The sequence below is a fragment of the Taudactylus pleione genome, unplaced genomic scaffold, assembly GCF_031769625.1.
Source record: "Taudactylus pleione unplaced genomic scaffold, aTauple2 ptg000055l, whole genome shotgun sequence".
In the NCBI taxonomy this organism is placed as follows: Eukaryota; Metazoa; Chordata; class Amphibia; order Anura; family Myobatrachidae; genus Taudactylus; species Taudactylus pleione.
This window is the reverse complement of record NW_028284457.1, coordinates 13,217,399-13,233,379: the sequence shown is the minus strand read 5'-3', so window position 1 is coordinate 13,233,379 and position 15,981 is coordinate 13,217,399. Positions and strand designations below refer to the sequence as shown.

At 41.3% G+C, this 15,981-nt stretch overlaps 1 protein-coding gene across 1 annotated transcript in view; it reads left to right on the top strand.

Moving 5' to 3' along the window:
* LOC148535181 (putative E3 ISG15--protein ligase HERC6) overlaps window positions 1-5,014 on the top strand; it is a 157,615-nt gene extending 152,601 nt beyond the window's left edge. Inside the window, exon 24 of the transcript XR_015876088.1 lies at window positions 4,993-5,014. The gene's annotated coding sequence lies outside the window, so the exon portion shown is untranslated. The remainder of the gene's footprint in view (window positions 1-4,992) is intronic.
* The last annotated feature ends 10,967 nt before the right edge of the window (window positions 5,015-15,981 follow it).

Sequence of the window (15,981 nt, the reverse complement as noted above, 5' to 3'; positions counted from 1 at the left end):
AAACTAACGACATGGCTGTGTTCAAGGAGAGAGACATTTCTGATCATGAGAGCTAGTTTGCGCACGCGCATTGCGAACTTTACGCATGCGCAGTTTAGCGAACATCAGTGGCGTACGACCATGCGGCCGCAACGACTGACTCTGAATGAGGTCCATAGACACTAGGTGTATGAGGATACATCTGTATGGTGTATGAGGATAATTCTGTATGACATATAGTCACTAGGTATATGAGGACACATCTGTATAGTGTATAGACACTAGGTGTATGAGGACACATCTGTATGATATATAGACACTAGGGGGTAAATTTACTAAGAATCGTGTCTGGTCGATATTGCCTGAGTAGAAACTCGATTTGCATCGCTGAAACTTGGGTGATTTTAGGTTTCTGAAACTCTCAAATTTGCCAAGAATCGGGATTTGCTGAGATCGTATTTTCCGATGGTGTATGTGATCCAGTTTTCTCTGGCAAGTTCGCTGAGTCTGACCGCAGCCAAACTCACCCAAACAAGCTGCCTGTACATATTAGTGAGATATGTGCAGGGTGCTTGTGTGTTTTAAACAAAATAAAGGGTTAATGTTTTTTTTTTTTTTTTAAAAGACGTAGAGTTCCCCTCCAAAAAGCATAACCAGCCCTGGGCTCCAGAGACAGTCCTGTTCTACAAATATGGGGGAAAAAATGAGTAGGGTTCTCCCGTATTTTCAGAACCAGCACTGGGCTCCCAGAGCCAGTCTTGGTTTTAAAATTAGGGGAAAAAATGCGCGGGGTTCCCCCTATTTTTAAAACCAGCACAAGCCTCAAATCTATCCGGGGTGTAATGCCACAGCCAGGGGACCCTTTCACCAGGTCTCCCTGGCCAAAAGCATTAACACCCCAAGCTAGTCAGCACAATAAAGTGGTCCCCCTCTCCCGAGCACCCCAGGCTTACGCTGAAGCCTGGGGCTCTTCCGTGCACCCCTGGCCGGTGGGTGCAGGGGTAATAGTGTAAAGAATAGATTAATACTATTGATTTTTACAGTGGAATTACAGTTGCCAGTGGGCGGCCGGCATCTCTACCCTCATTGAAAAATTATGTTAATTATATGCGCAATACTTCACCTGGTGGTGAGATTATATATATATATATACACACACAATGTGTGTAGGTATTTATATACATATATATATATATATATATACAGTGTGTGTGTATATATGTATATATACTGTGTGTATTTGCATATATTAGATATATCTTTACGATGATGGGTGTGTTATTGGAGTGATACAGGAGTGTTGGTGAAAGTGGGCGCGTGCAGAGATGCTGAATCACTCACATTGGAGGCTACACTTAGATTTATAATTTAGCAGATTTTGCGTCTGATGGTAATGTCTAAAGGCAAAAGTGGGTGTCTCAGTCCTTTCACATTCGGACGCATGGCTGTGCACCATGCAAGGGGTAAATAGTAGCCGCGACTGCTTCCAACTTAGAATCAGGCTCTATAAGGAGGGAGTATCCCATCCCTCAGCAGACCCCGCCCCCATCAGGGCTGCATTCAAAATTTCCCGGGCTGGTTTTTGATCCCGATCCGCCCCTGCCGTATGGTGTAAGGACACATCTGTATGACATATAGACGCTAGGTGTATGAGGACACATCTGTACTGTATGGTGTATAGACACCAAGTGTATGAGGACACATCTGTATGGCGTATAGACACTAGGTGTATGAGGACACATCTGTATGACATATAGACACTAGGTGTATGAGGACACATCTGTATGGTGTATAAGGATTCATCTGTATGACATATAGACACTAGGTGCATGAGGACACATCTGTATGGCGTATAGACACTAGGTGTATGAGGACACATCTGTATGGTGTATGAGGATACATCTGTATGACATATAGACACTAGGTGTATGAGGACATATCTGTATGGTGTATGAGGATACATCTGTATGACATATAGACACTAGGTGTATGAGGATACATCTGTATGACATATAGACACTAGGTGTATGAGAATACATCTGTATGGTGTATGAGGATACATCTGTATGACATATAGTCACTAGGTATATGAGGATACATCTGTATGGTGTATAGACACTAGGTGTATGAGGACACATCTGTATGGTGTATGAGGATACATCTGTATGACATATAGACACTACGTGTACGAGGACACATCTGTATGGTGTATGAGGATACATCTGTATGACATATAGACACTAGGTGTATGAGGATACATTTGTATGACATATAGACACTAGATGTATGAGGACACATCTGTATGGTGTATGAGGATACATCTGTATGACATATAGACACTAGGTGTATGAGGACATATCTGTATGGTGTATGAGGATACATCTGTATGACATATAGACACTAGGTGTATGAGGATACATCTGTATGACATATAGACACTAGGTGTATGAGAATACATCTGTATGGTGTATGAGGATACATCTGTATGACATATAGTCACTAGGTATATGAGGATACATCTGTATGTCGTATAGACACTAGGTGTATGAGGACACAACTGTATGACATTATAGACACTAGGTGTATGAGGACACATCTGTATGACATATAGACACTAGGTGTATGAGGACACATCTGTATGGTGTATGAGGATACATCTGTATGACATATAGTCACTAGGTATATGTGGACACATCTGTATGGCGTATAGACACTAGGTGTATGAGGACACATCTGTATGGTGTATGAGGATGCATCTGTATGACATATAGACACTAGGTGTATGAGGACACATCTGTATGGTGTATGAGGATACATCTGTATGACATATAGACACTAGGTGTATGAGGACACATCTGTATGGTGTATGAGGATACATCTGTATGACATATAGACACTAGGTGTATGAAGATACATTTGTATGACATATAGACACTAGGTGTATGAGGACACATCTGTATGGTGTATGAGGATACATCTGTATGACATATAGTCACTAGGTATATGTGGACACATCTGTATGGCGTATAGACACTAGGTGTATGAGGACACATCTGTATGGTGTATGAAGATACATTTGTATGACATATAGACACTAGGTGTATGAGGACACATCTGTATGGTGTATGAGGATACATCTGTATGACATATAGTCACTAGATATATGTGGACACATCTGTATGGCGTATAGACACTAGGTGTATGAGGACACATCTGTATGGTGTATGAGGATGCATCTGTATGACATATAGACACTAGGTGTATGAGGACACATCTGTATGGTGTATGAGGATACATCTGTATGACATATAGACACTAGGTGTATGAGGACACATCTGTATGGTGTATGAGGATACATCTGTATGACATATAGACACTAGGTGTATGAAGATACATTTGTATGACATATAGACACTAGGTGTATGAGGACACATCTGTATGGTGTATGAGGATACATCTGTATGACATATAGACACTAGGTGTATGAGGACACATCTGTATGGTGTATGAGGATACATTTGTATGACATATAGACACTAGGTGTATGAGGACATATCTGTATGGTGTATGAGGATACATCTGTATGACATATAGACACTTGGTGTATGAGGATACATCTGTATGACATATAGACACTAGGTGTATGAGAATACATCTGTATGGTGTATGAGGATACATCTGTATGACATATAGACACTAGGTGTATGAGGATACATCTGTATGACATATAGACACTAGGTGTATGAGTACACATCTGTATGGTGTATGAGGATACATCTGTATGACATATAGACACTAGGTGTATGTGGACACATCTGTATGGTGTATAGACACTAAGTGTATGAGGATACATCTGTATGACATATAGACACTAGGTGTATGAGGACACATCTGTATGGTGTATAGACACTAGGTGTATGAGGACACATCTGTATGGTGTATGAGGATACATCTGTATGACATATAGACACTAGGTGTATGAGGACACATCTGTATGGTGTATAGACACTAGGTGTATGTGGACACATCTGTATGGTGTATAGACACTAGGTGTATGAGGACACAACTGTATGACATTATAGACACTAGGTATATGAGGACACATCTGTATAGTGTATAGACACTAGGTGTATGAGGACACATCTGTATGATATATAGACACTAGGGGGTAAATTTACTAAGAATCGTGTCTGGTCGATATTGCCTGAGTAGAAACTCGATTTGCATCGCTGAAACTTGGGTGATTTTAGGTTTCTGAAACTCTCAAATTTGCCAAGAATTGGGATTTGCTGAGATCGTATGTTCCGATGGTGTATGTGATCCAGATTTCTCTGGCAAGTTCCCTGAGTCTGACCGCAGCCAAACTCACCCAAACAAGCTGCCTGCACATATCAGTGTGTTTTAAACAAAATAAAGGCTTAATGTTTTAAAAAAAAAAAGACATAGGGTTCCCCCCCAAAAAGCATAACCAGCCCTGGGCTCCAGAGACAGTCCTGTTCTACAAATATGGGGGAAAAAATGAGTAGGGTTCTCCCGTATTTTCAGAACCAGCACTGGGCTCCCAGAGCCAGTCTTAGTTTTAAAATTAGGGGAAAAAATGTGCGGGGTTCCCCCTATTTTTAAAACCAGCACCAGCCTCAAATCTATCCGGGGTAAAATGCCACAGCCAGGGGACCCTTTCACCAGGTCTACCTGGCCAAAGCATTAACACCCCAAGCTAGTCAGCACAATAAAGCGGTCCCCCCTCTCCCGAGCACCCCAGGCTTACGCTGAAGCCCGGTGCTCTTCCGTGCACCCCTGGCCGGTGGGTGCAGGGGAAATAGTGTAAAGAATAGATTAATACTATTGTTTTTTACAGTGGAATTACAGTTGCCAGTGGGCGGACGGGCGGACGGCATCTGTACCCTCACTGAAAAAAAATTATAAGAGAAATAGTAAAAGAAACACGGTGTATATATGTACATTTATTCATGTCCGAAATGGATCTCGACTTGGTTTGTTTTTTTTGCCAAGACCCCTGGACCTTACGGGAGAAAGGGACCGATCTGGACAATTCCTGCAGCCTACGCTGGGACTGTGAACAAGCCGCTATCGGCAAAACGTGCGTCACACCATTACTTTAAAACTGATTATATTATATATATATACATACTTGTGTTGATTTTGCTTGTTTTTATTAAAAGCTCTGGTTTTTTTTTAATTAGCCAATTTTTTTAAAATCTACATGTGTGCCCCCCCCCCCCCCCCCAAAAAAAAAAATGTTCCTTTTTCTTTCCTCTCTAAAATGTTTATGAATTATGAACTGACTCCGGTGAGCACCACAGACTTACCAGTAATAAAGTCCGTTTTATACTGATGTCATATGACCGCATGGGAACATGGTAAATATTTCATAATACCAATTTGTCTGTAGTAGGTTGCACATATACAATTTATTAAACACAGGCAAAGTATTATCCAGTGCGGAATTCCCCCAAGGTTCTCTATTTTTTTGTTTATTCAATGGAGTTAGCGGCCTGTTTGGGCTTACTAGATGACTGAATTAGATACTAGTGAAACAGAAGCTAAATAGTTTAGATCTAGAGAAACAAAAAGCCACTGAAGAGTCTTATTTCTAACACTATGGGCTCTATTTATTAACATTATTTTTACTAAAATAAAGTGAAAAAGGGTGTTTTCACACCCTTCTCACATTATTTTAGTTTCACCTGTAGTTATTACAGTGCAATTGGAGTAGAATTAGTAAAATTCTACTCCAACCCCTAATTATCACTTATTTTTAGTAAAGCAGATCGCATTTCCCATAATTGTAATGGGAAATGTGATCCGACCATAGTTACTAAAAATAAATTGTAAAAAAATTACGGGGTGAAGCCCTGTGATAATAACGCCACCTGGAGGTGGCGTTATCCAGGGTCTCCCCCAGTTACCGGGCTCCCACTCTGCTCTAACGGGGAGAGCAGCGGCGGGAGCCGGTAAAAGTAATCAGCTGTGTGGTCTAAACAGACCGCAAGCTGATTGCTGTAAAAAAAAAGAAAAAAAAAATTGAAATATTTTTTTTTTCCTTACGTGAATCCAGGTACCGGTGATCGGGCCTCCGGTGATGGCTCCTCTCCGGTCAGCTGGTCTCCCACAGTGCACTTCTGCCCAGTCATCAGGTGATCGGGCCCCAGTGCAGTATGGGAGATCACCTGATTGGGAAGCCCGGAGAAGATCACCGGAGGCCAGGAGGATGCAGGTAAGTGTAATGAAGGGAGGGAGGGTCGCGGGGGTCCGCGATCATGGGGGGCGGGGCTTAGCATTGGTGGGGGTAGCAGCGACGGTGTGCTCTTAGTCGCGGTATTTTTTACGAAAATACCACGACCAGAGTGCGGATGGGATCCGCAGGGACAGAGCTTTATCGCAAGTTCTGTCCCTGCAAGGGATTTATAGTAAATCCCTGTGATATTGCCTGAATTCGCAATGCGAATTCACTCGGTAATATCACACTACAATCCGCATTCAATATGCGGATTGTAGTAAATAGAGCCCTGTAGGAGTTGTACTACTAAGGCTATTTTTCTGGAAAAATAAGTTCAGGAACTGTGGGTGGAGCTGCTATGGGTGGAGCAATAGAAAAACAATTATATGTATGTATATATTATATATATATTATATATACTTATATATACAGTATATATACTGTAACATGGGGTGTTGAAATGAGGACTCTAGACAGGCAGGTACTTGGTAAAGCAGTGGTGTCAGGATCCGGCCTCGGATTGGCCTTTACTCACCGTTGAACTGGTGTCTTTAGGCATTCAGGCAGCAGTGGTGGGTTATGGCTGAGGATTTTCCCCGGGGTCTGGTTGGACTTCCATGCATGCGTCCGGACTCCTGTGTTAGCAGGCATGGGCACAGCCATGTTGGTTCATCTCACCTGACCAGTCTCCTCCAATGGCATCCTTGCTAGTCTCCCAGTTGATCTCATGATCCAGTGACCAGCTGCCTAGGGGTATTTAGGATCGACTCCTGCAATAGGAAGTTGCTGTTCAACATCACTGTACGACTGCACGTAGTCATTCCTCGTTACAACTGTCTAAGCGCCAATGGCTGTATTCCTTCCCTCAGTGTTTTCCTGGTTTCCTGTTTGTATTCTGTGACCTCCGTGTATCCAGTCCCCGTGTACAGTACAAATCATCCTGTGTGTCTCCAGTCGCACTTCTTTGTATCCATTTCCTGTATTCAGTACAAATCATCCTGTGTGTCTCCAGTCGCATTTCCGTGTATCCAGTTCCTGTGTTCAGTACAATTCATCCTGTGTGTCTCAACTCGGTTCTTCGTGTATCCAGGTCCTGTGTCCAGTATAATTATCCTGAGTGTCTCAAATTGCACTTATGTGTATTCAAATCTCCGTGCTCAATTCAAAGTTCATCCTGCGTGTACAGATACACACCACAGTGCATCCTTTCAAGTCCTCTGTCATTGCGTCCTGAGTCTCAACTTAGTGTACAAAATATACACCATTGAGTACACTTTTAAAGTCATCTGCCAGTGCGTCTGGAGTCGCACCTTTGTGCACCAAATAGACACCATTGAGTACAAAGTGCGCTCGATTGTGTACAAAGTGCGCATGATAGTGTATACAGTATATGTCCCTGTGCATCAGTACAAGTTGTCTATGTCTCCAGTGCGCCCAGAGTGGCATCTTTGAATTTCAGTATAACTCCATCTCTGCACTTCCAGTACCTTTCTGGAGCATCTCTGAGTATTCAATCCTTGTGTTTCAGTACAAGCCATTCCTCCGTGTTATTCCCAGTGTTCCCTGTGTTAGTTCGTTGTGTTCAGTATATTGTCCTAGTCTTCCGTCACTCCCAGGTACCTGTCCAGAGGGCCGCGACCTGCTCACTTGGTGCTGCGAAAACCATATCCCAATTGGAGCGGTCACTGGAGAAAACCACCAAGTGAGTTAGACTCCGCACCTCTGGGCAGGTCTCACCAAACCTGGGTTTGACCACAATTGGGAGATTTAGGGCCTGATTCAGACCCGGTCGCTAGATGCGGATGCTCGCTTCCAGGGTATGGAAATTCAGCTAAGTGACGTCAAGGCAGGCAATCGCACGGCAAGGCATAAGCACGCCCACTATGTCTTGGCGTGCGATCACTTTGTGTATGCAGACGGCCACCAGCCTGTCTTTAGCTGCCCACCAGCGAACGTCATTTCCAGAAAGTGTATGCAACCATCGGTACATTGGGTTCCATCAGAACTGACCGCAACGTTTGCGTTTGACTGTACCCTACCGCAAGCACTGCGAGCACTTAAGTGTATAATTCAACCAGGTGATGTGTGCTATGATGCTGCCTGTTTTGTTAAATATGCACACCTCTGAAATGGCGTTAAAGTGCTCAGGCACACCTGCACCTTAGTATACTTTAGTATACCTTAGTATACTACGTGAGCATAGGCCTGGACACACACAGGCACATAACAGAAAAAAAGCAAACAAACATAAAAGGTACCAGCACTCCTTGTGCTTAGCACTCAGCAGTAGCTTGCAGCCACAATTGGCCATGCTCTCCCAGCATAGCCCTTGGTCCCTAGCAGGGCCATAACTAGGGTGGTGCGACCTGTGCCATGGCACAGGGCACCGCAGGGCAGGGGGTGCTGTTTGGGCCTGTCAATTTTCCTGTTTATTGTCATTCTCACTTGTAGCTTCCTCATCTTTTATCCCCAGAATCTCCTGGCCTCCCCTATCTTTTCCCTGACCCTTCCCCATGAGGTCATGGCCCTTTTTTCGGGTGCACTGCCTTATGTCCCTATTTGAAAAATGGAGGGGGGTGCTAATGCTGTCTCTGGCACAGGGCACCAAAAAGTCTAGTTACGGCTCTGGTCCCCTGGCACTACAAAACTGTAGCTACTACCCTACCGCTAGTCAGCATCAGGGCAATGAGCAAAAGGTGTGTGCGAGTTTTAAACCCTTCCTGTGTGCTGCTCAGTGATGAGTTGCAGCTGGGCCTGTGCAATTGTAAAAACATGGAGTTCCACACCTCCCTTGCTGCAAACTGGACAGGGTTCATTCTAGACTTCATTGGAGGGAGCTGATCCCACCAGAATGTGGGCAATTCAGGTGAGAGACAACCCCTCTCACCACAATACATATATATAGTATTTAAAAAAGAAGGCACTCAAAAGAGCCTTTAAAATAAAACTTATCTAATGGAAAATACATTTTGGCCCCGGACATTACTTGGCCCAGTTTCTGCTGAGAAACAGCACTGCGCACTACTGTCAACATTTTGGATCTACAACTCAGAGAGGTCTGTCCACCACATGTGGCAAGCCAAAGAGAAGTGTCTGATCCATACATGCCTACTCTCCCGGAAGTCACGGGAGGCTTCCGATTTTTTAGGTAACCCCCCGCACCCCCGGTAGAGTAGGCATTTCCCCCACATTCTGCCCACTTCCTAGTGAAGTAGGTAGAATGGGGAACAATTCTGCGGCGATCGCGGGTCCCCGTAGTGGTACTTAATTATGCGATTCTTCAAGAATTGCGTCATTTAGCTCCATCCCTATTTAAATTTGCATTAATCTCTGCAATTTTCCCGCGAAGGGAGCAGGGCTTAATTACGTGAACCGGCAGGCCCCGCCCCCATCGCAACCCGCCTGCTTCTCCTCCCCAGGCTTCTCCCAGGGAGTAGAAAAAAAAAGTAGGCAAGTATGGTCTGATGAAGTCACATGTGATATGCACCAGAAGTAGCTGGCTGGCTGCTGAGACATGTATGTACAGCCGTGGCCAGAAGTTTGAGAATGACACAAGTATTGGTTTTCACAAAGTTTGCTACTTCAGTGTTTTTAGACCTTTTTGTCAGATGTTACTATGGTATACTGAAGTAAAATGACAAGCATTTCATAAGTGCCAAAGGCTTTTACTGACAATTACATTAAGTTTATGCAAACAGTCAATATTTGTTTTGATCCTTCTTTTTCAAGATCTCTGCAATTCGCCCTGGCATGCTGTCAATCAAATTCTGGGACACATACTGACTGATGGCCGCCCATTCTTGCCTAATCAATGCTTGGAGTTTTTTGTTTGTCCAACCGCTTCTTGAGGATTGACCACAATGTCACAATGGGACTAAGGTCTGGGGAGTCACTAAAAAAATAAAAGTGAAATAAAATTAATATTATCAATCCACAAAAAATTAAAAATATATATTTTTTTTTTGTGTGTGTGCGTTAGCAACTTAGCTGCACGATTATTGTTTGGTGACACTGCCGGTCAGACCGCAGTCACTTATTTGTGACTCTGCAGGTGTTCTAGAAGCACCTCCACCAGCAAGGCCATCTCATTTCTTTTAGATGTATAAAAATTAAAAACCCTTCTCCTGAACTTAATCCTAGATTGATCTTCCCTCATACATTTTTTTAAGAATCAAAACAATAAAATAAATAAATGAAAAACTAATCAATCCTTCAGTCCTTTCCCTGTCTTCAGTCCATAAACGTATTCCATCTCCGTCGTGCCTCTGACTTAGTTAAGGAAAACATTCTTGGTTTTTAAACTTCCTAGGGGTTGTATAGTGTATTAAACTGCCATCCTGTCTACCACTGCAATGCTACTCTGTGCCATGTTGGAAGCTGTACTGGCACATGTTAGTGCCGCCCACTGCTGTCATTAAGCTTAGTCAGCCAGCTAGCTGGATGCAACCTTTTGGCCCTAAACTAGATGAAATCAATATTGTGGGCTGTGAGGTGGTCAAATTTGACTAGAAATAATTGTTATTGAGGTTAATAATACTCAAAGATAAATACCTTAAAAGAGTGCGCAATAAACATTAAAGTGCAGCTGGAGTAGTACAAAATGAGTATACACCCAAAGAAATACTCAAAACGTGGAAAGCAATAAGTATAGAAGGTGTACAATCTCACAGACGCTCTTCAATTACCATGGTTGCATATATAAACAACACCACAGTGTAAAACTACATCAAACAAATGGCTGAATTAAATCAACCTTAATTCAATGGGTAATGGTAGAGTCCATTCATATGTATAGATGAATATCCAAAATGTTCCCTTAGGGAGAAGATTCCAAGCCTCTATGTAGGGGATTGCTGTTTGTTGATCTGTAATAGAATAGTGCCTTGCCAGCCCTTATGTTCTCATAGATACACACCAGGCATGGAAAGACACATAAAATAGAGGAAAATATAGTGTAGATTCCTTTTAAAAACAAAATTATTTCATTACAAGTTGCACTTACAATATTGAAGTGGGTTATAGACATATAACAAAATCCCATCGGCAAGCAGCATACAGCAGATATCAGATGACAAACCATCCCATGTCCCAGTTAGCATAAGGGAAGGGTGAGCCTGAGGTCCGGATAGTCAGGTCCACCAAACGGGAGGTGATAAGAGCGATGCTTGACACCAAGGGTCCAGAGAAAAGGTGAGCCATGCTTAACACGTTTCAGACACAGTAGTCCTTCGTCAGAAGTGTGTTTGGGCTCACAAAAATTACTCTTTATATACCTTGCATCCTTCTGGCTGGCAGCTGTTGTCACTTGCCGCTCTCTTTCCGTCTCCCCCGGAAGCCGGAAGCTAAATGCATTCCACAGCACCCAGAAGTTCCATAGTGCGTTCCACGCACAATCCTTCATGCGATTACATGGTTTAATCCTGAATTTTTATAGCTTTATTTAAAACCCTTTGGGCAAACGATCCATAATTCATTCTTATTATTAAAGTGCTATTAATGATTGCATTCAACGAAGCCCCAAAAGGAAACACACCAAAAAATTAAAAATTAAAAAGGAGCAATAATGCAAGATATATAGCAGCATTTGGACAAAGTCAAAGGAAATATAGCAGCATAAAGACAGAAATAATACATTTACAATGATAAGTATATAAAATACATGTTAGGAAAGTGCTTTTTTTAAATAGCAGCAAAAATGATTAATAATAAATAAGATAAAATACCAGTACATAATAAATACATGTTGTACTTGATATATATATCCAGAAACAAACTAAATAAAAAGTGGATTTTTTAGGTGAGGAAACATGTAATTTCGAACTCACCATTGAGCCCCTTGGGTACAAGTGTCCCCAATTGGTGAATCCACCTCATCTCAGTTTGAGAAAGTCTTTTCTCAATATCACGTGTTCTCCACTTGGGTAATATCTGTTGGATCCCTAAAAAAGTTTTAATACATTTTTCTTTTCCTGCATGATGTCTCTTAAAATGTGCAGATACAGTATGCGTCTCAAGGCCCTTGCGGATGTTGTATATATGCTCCGCTAGTCTGACCTTTAGATTCCTGCTGGTTTTACCTACATAAATAAGACCGCACTCACACTCAAGGATATAAATCACATTCCTGGAATTGCAAGTGAAGAATTCCCTAATTGGATACCTTTTTCCTTTGATTTCGAAATCCATCTTTTTACGATCATTTGACTTTACGGTTCTGCACATTAAACATTCTCCACAACGATGGAAAGCTTTAGATCTAATGCTTTGTCTTATTTCATAATCTAAAATGCTGGTTTTTAAGTGCTGGTGATTTTCTATAAATAAATAATGTTTTTTCTGGTATTCCTGTATCTATAATGGGATCTTGTAATAAAAGCTTCTAATTGGTTCTAAAAACATTTTCAATATCTTTAAAAGAAGTGTTAAACTGAGTGATAAAAGCCCATTCTAACTTATCATTTGAATCCTGTTTTTTCTCTTTAATCTTAAGTAGTTCTTTACGTTCAATCAGGTCTATTCTTTCTTTCACTTTTAATAGTACATGATTAGAATATCCTTTGACTCGAAAACAATCTGTCATTTCATTTAATTGTTGTTCACAGATATCTTTATCAGTACAATTCCTTTTGATCCTGACAAACTGGCTGAATGGAATCCCATCAAGCCAGTTTGCGTGATGATGACTCTTTCTATGTAAAAAACTATTAGAGTCAGTCACTTTTCTAAAAGTTTTTATGTTGACTTCACCATCCTTGACATAGATACTAAGATCTAGGAAAGATTCTTCCACCTGACTACAATTAAAAGTCAATTTAATTGAACAATTATTATTGTTTAAAATACTACAAAAATGTAAAAGATCTTCTTCACTACCTCTCCAGATAAAACAGATATAGTCTATGAAACTCTGCCAGGACACTAGGTTCACCACTAGACTACCATCACACCAAATGTGGTGATCTTCCCAGTATGCCATAAATAAATTTGCATAACTGGGGGTGAACCTAGTGCCCATGGCAGTGCCTACCTGTTGCAACTAAAAGCACCAGTCAAAATAAAAATAATTGTTTAGTAAAATGAATGTAATACCTTCAAGAATGAACACTTTACTCAAGTTTCCTAATTCACTCTTATTTAAAAAATAGGATACAGCTTCTATCCCTCTCTCCAATTCAATAATGGTGTACAAAGTACTCACATCTGCTGTACATAAAAAGTTGCCTTGTTACCAGGTGTATTCCGAGAATAATGTAGTGGTCTGATTTCAACAGATTGACCACCCTGGAATCCTTGTAAAGTGAATGAAGGTCTTTGTTCCCGGTGGAATGAGATAAGGTTCTTGGATACAGAAGGTTAATTAAGCCACACAAACCAGTGTCTTGAAAAAAGATATAATTTATTACAACAGATAACAAGATATGGAAGAATAATAGTTACTTAGCTTCAGAATATAAGATGGTTACATGATCCAGGAGCCTCCTCTCGGAATAGAGCTGGAACAAACAATATCCTGGCCACCAGCTGCAGTCTCTGGTCCAGGCATAGGGCAGGCCACTGGAAGCTTCTTTGTTCTTTGTTTATATAGTATCCTACTTGCATACCCATCTAACTCTTACTAATATGGGCATAAACCTACTTCAAACTACTTTATTGGTTAACTACTGATAAGGACTTCTAAAACTTAATGCAAGCGTACATCGCAGTAGACAACGCCTAAAGGATTTATGGCCTGTCTGCTTCCACATTCCTGTACCATTTCATGCCTGATACCACTTCATGTCTGATACACACATAAGAACCATGAATAGAAATAGCTGTCAGTAGCCATTTTGCTATCCCAATACAATCCACCCTTGGGCTTATGGTGTGGAAGACATGTATATCATGTTCTCATAGGAATCTTTCCTCCTAATCGGCATCAATTTAACAGAATCCAGCATGTTACAACATTTCCCTACACAAATAAATAATACCTTGATCCCAAGATACATACATATTATAATCATGATTCCATAAATAAGCATATGCAGTAAACCAGTGAACCAACCCCCTATTTCTGAACAAGGTTGAACCACTGTAACCAACTTTCCTCATAATACTGTTTTAAAGGCCAGACTGCTCTCTTGGTTAACAAATTATGCGGAATCTGTTTGGTATAAACTTGATCCCCATCTGTAAAGAATGTGGTGGGTATCAAACGTCCCAATGTACAATTACTAAATCCCCCATAGGGCAACCATTTGTATGCCTTTCTCCCACAAAGGTAATAGACATCATCTGGAAGAATATATGGAATATTAGCCACCACAGTGTATACATTGGCCAAAAGATCTCTGCTCTTATCAGGATCAAGTGTTAATTGCATCATGTCTGGGGTATCACTACAATTATGTGTAATGTTTAACAGAGCCCACCATTCCCTGGCAGTATTAACCAATTGAGCACCTACATCCCGTATTTAAAATATCTTCCTACCCACCATGCACTCAAACATAAACAATCCCCTTTTATATGTGAATACTCTAATAAAACAGTGAATAATACATATAATTATATCAAATATATCAGTAAAGTAAAACTCAGTTCAGTGAAATCTTGAAAAAGTCTTGAGAATATTGGTGAGTGTGGATCCAACCAATATATGGCACAAGTTCAGTCTTGCACAATGCACATAGATGTATGTAATGGCTGTGCTGTCAGATCTTTTAACTCTGTTGTCCTCCTGGTCTCTCTCCTGTATAAGAAATCACTCTCAGGCCATCGCCATCTCAGGCACACCTCCAGCGACGTTCTCTCATCTCCTGCTCCAACCAGCAACCTGTTGGCTTAAACAAAGAAACAGTGTGAGATAAACCATAACAACAAAACAAAATAAGCATTTACTTATCCTGCTGCAATTATCTATTACACCTGTCTCTATTCTCTTCCTACTAAACATTTCTTAACAACCATATCATAAGTGTTTGTGTCTGTGCACCAGATATCTTACTTTAAAATTCAACCTTTTACCACCCTCCGGTTATCAAAATATATATATACTGTATACAGCCTGCTCTAAAAACCCAACATTGTATATATATGAACATTCCTGTTTCCTAAACAACACATTCATTCATTCAATCATTCTGATGTCAGTTTTGTGAATGGTATGAAGCATAGAAAACCCAATATTGTATAAAATGGGTGTCTTTATCTGCTTGAATCTTCTTGGACATCCCATAATATCAACAAATAAGTCTGTGTCACATGTTCAGGAAAGTCTCTTATCTTGTATCACTCTGCTTAAGACAACTTCACTCCTGAATCACAGTGTTCTGTAGCTGTTCAGTACAACACTCATTCTCCATCTTCTTGGTGGCAAACGATGAATATAAAGTGCCAGACTTGTGCAGTCATTTCACAGCATATGAGGTCTTTATCAGTAGCAAGCAAGGTAGGCCACATGTCCAGCTGTTGGCAAATGTAACAGGTTTTTGCAATGTCTCTGACCATGGTTTGGATATAAGGAATCCCTTTGATTTGAGCTTGCTCGAATGTAGCTTCAGCTCCGTCATGGCTTAACAGTTCTCCTAGCACCATCAGTGCTGTCTTTGCGGTGAATTGCACATCATGTTCTTTGCTCAGTTCACTTGTGCGCACACCATTGAAGCTGTAGGTGTATGTATCAGCATGTCCCACGTCGATCTTCCAGCTTTGGACAGCAGCCCATATAGACTTTGTGTCAAATGTCCATTTCTCAGTGTGAAGACTTACAGGGCATG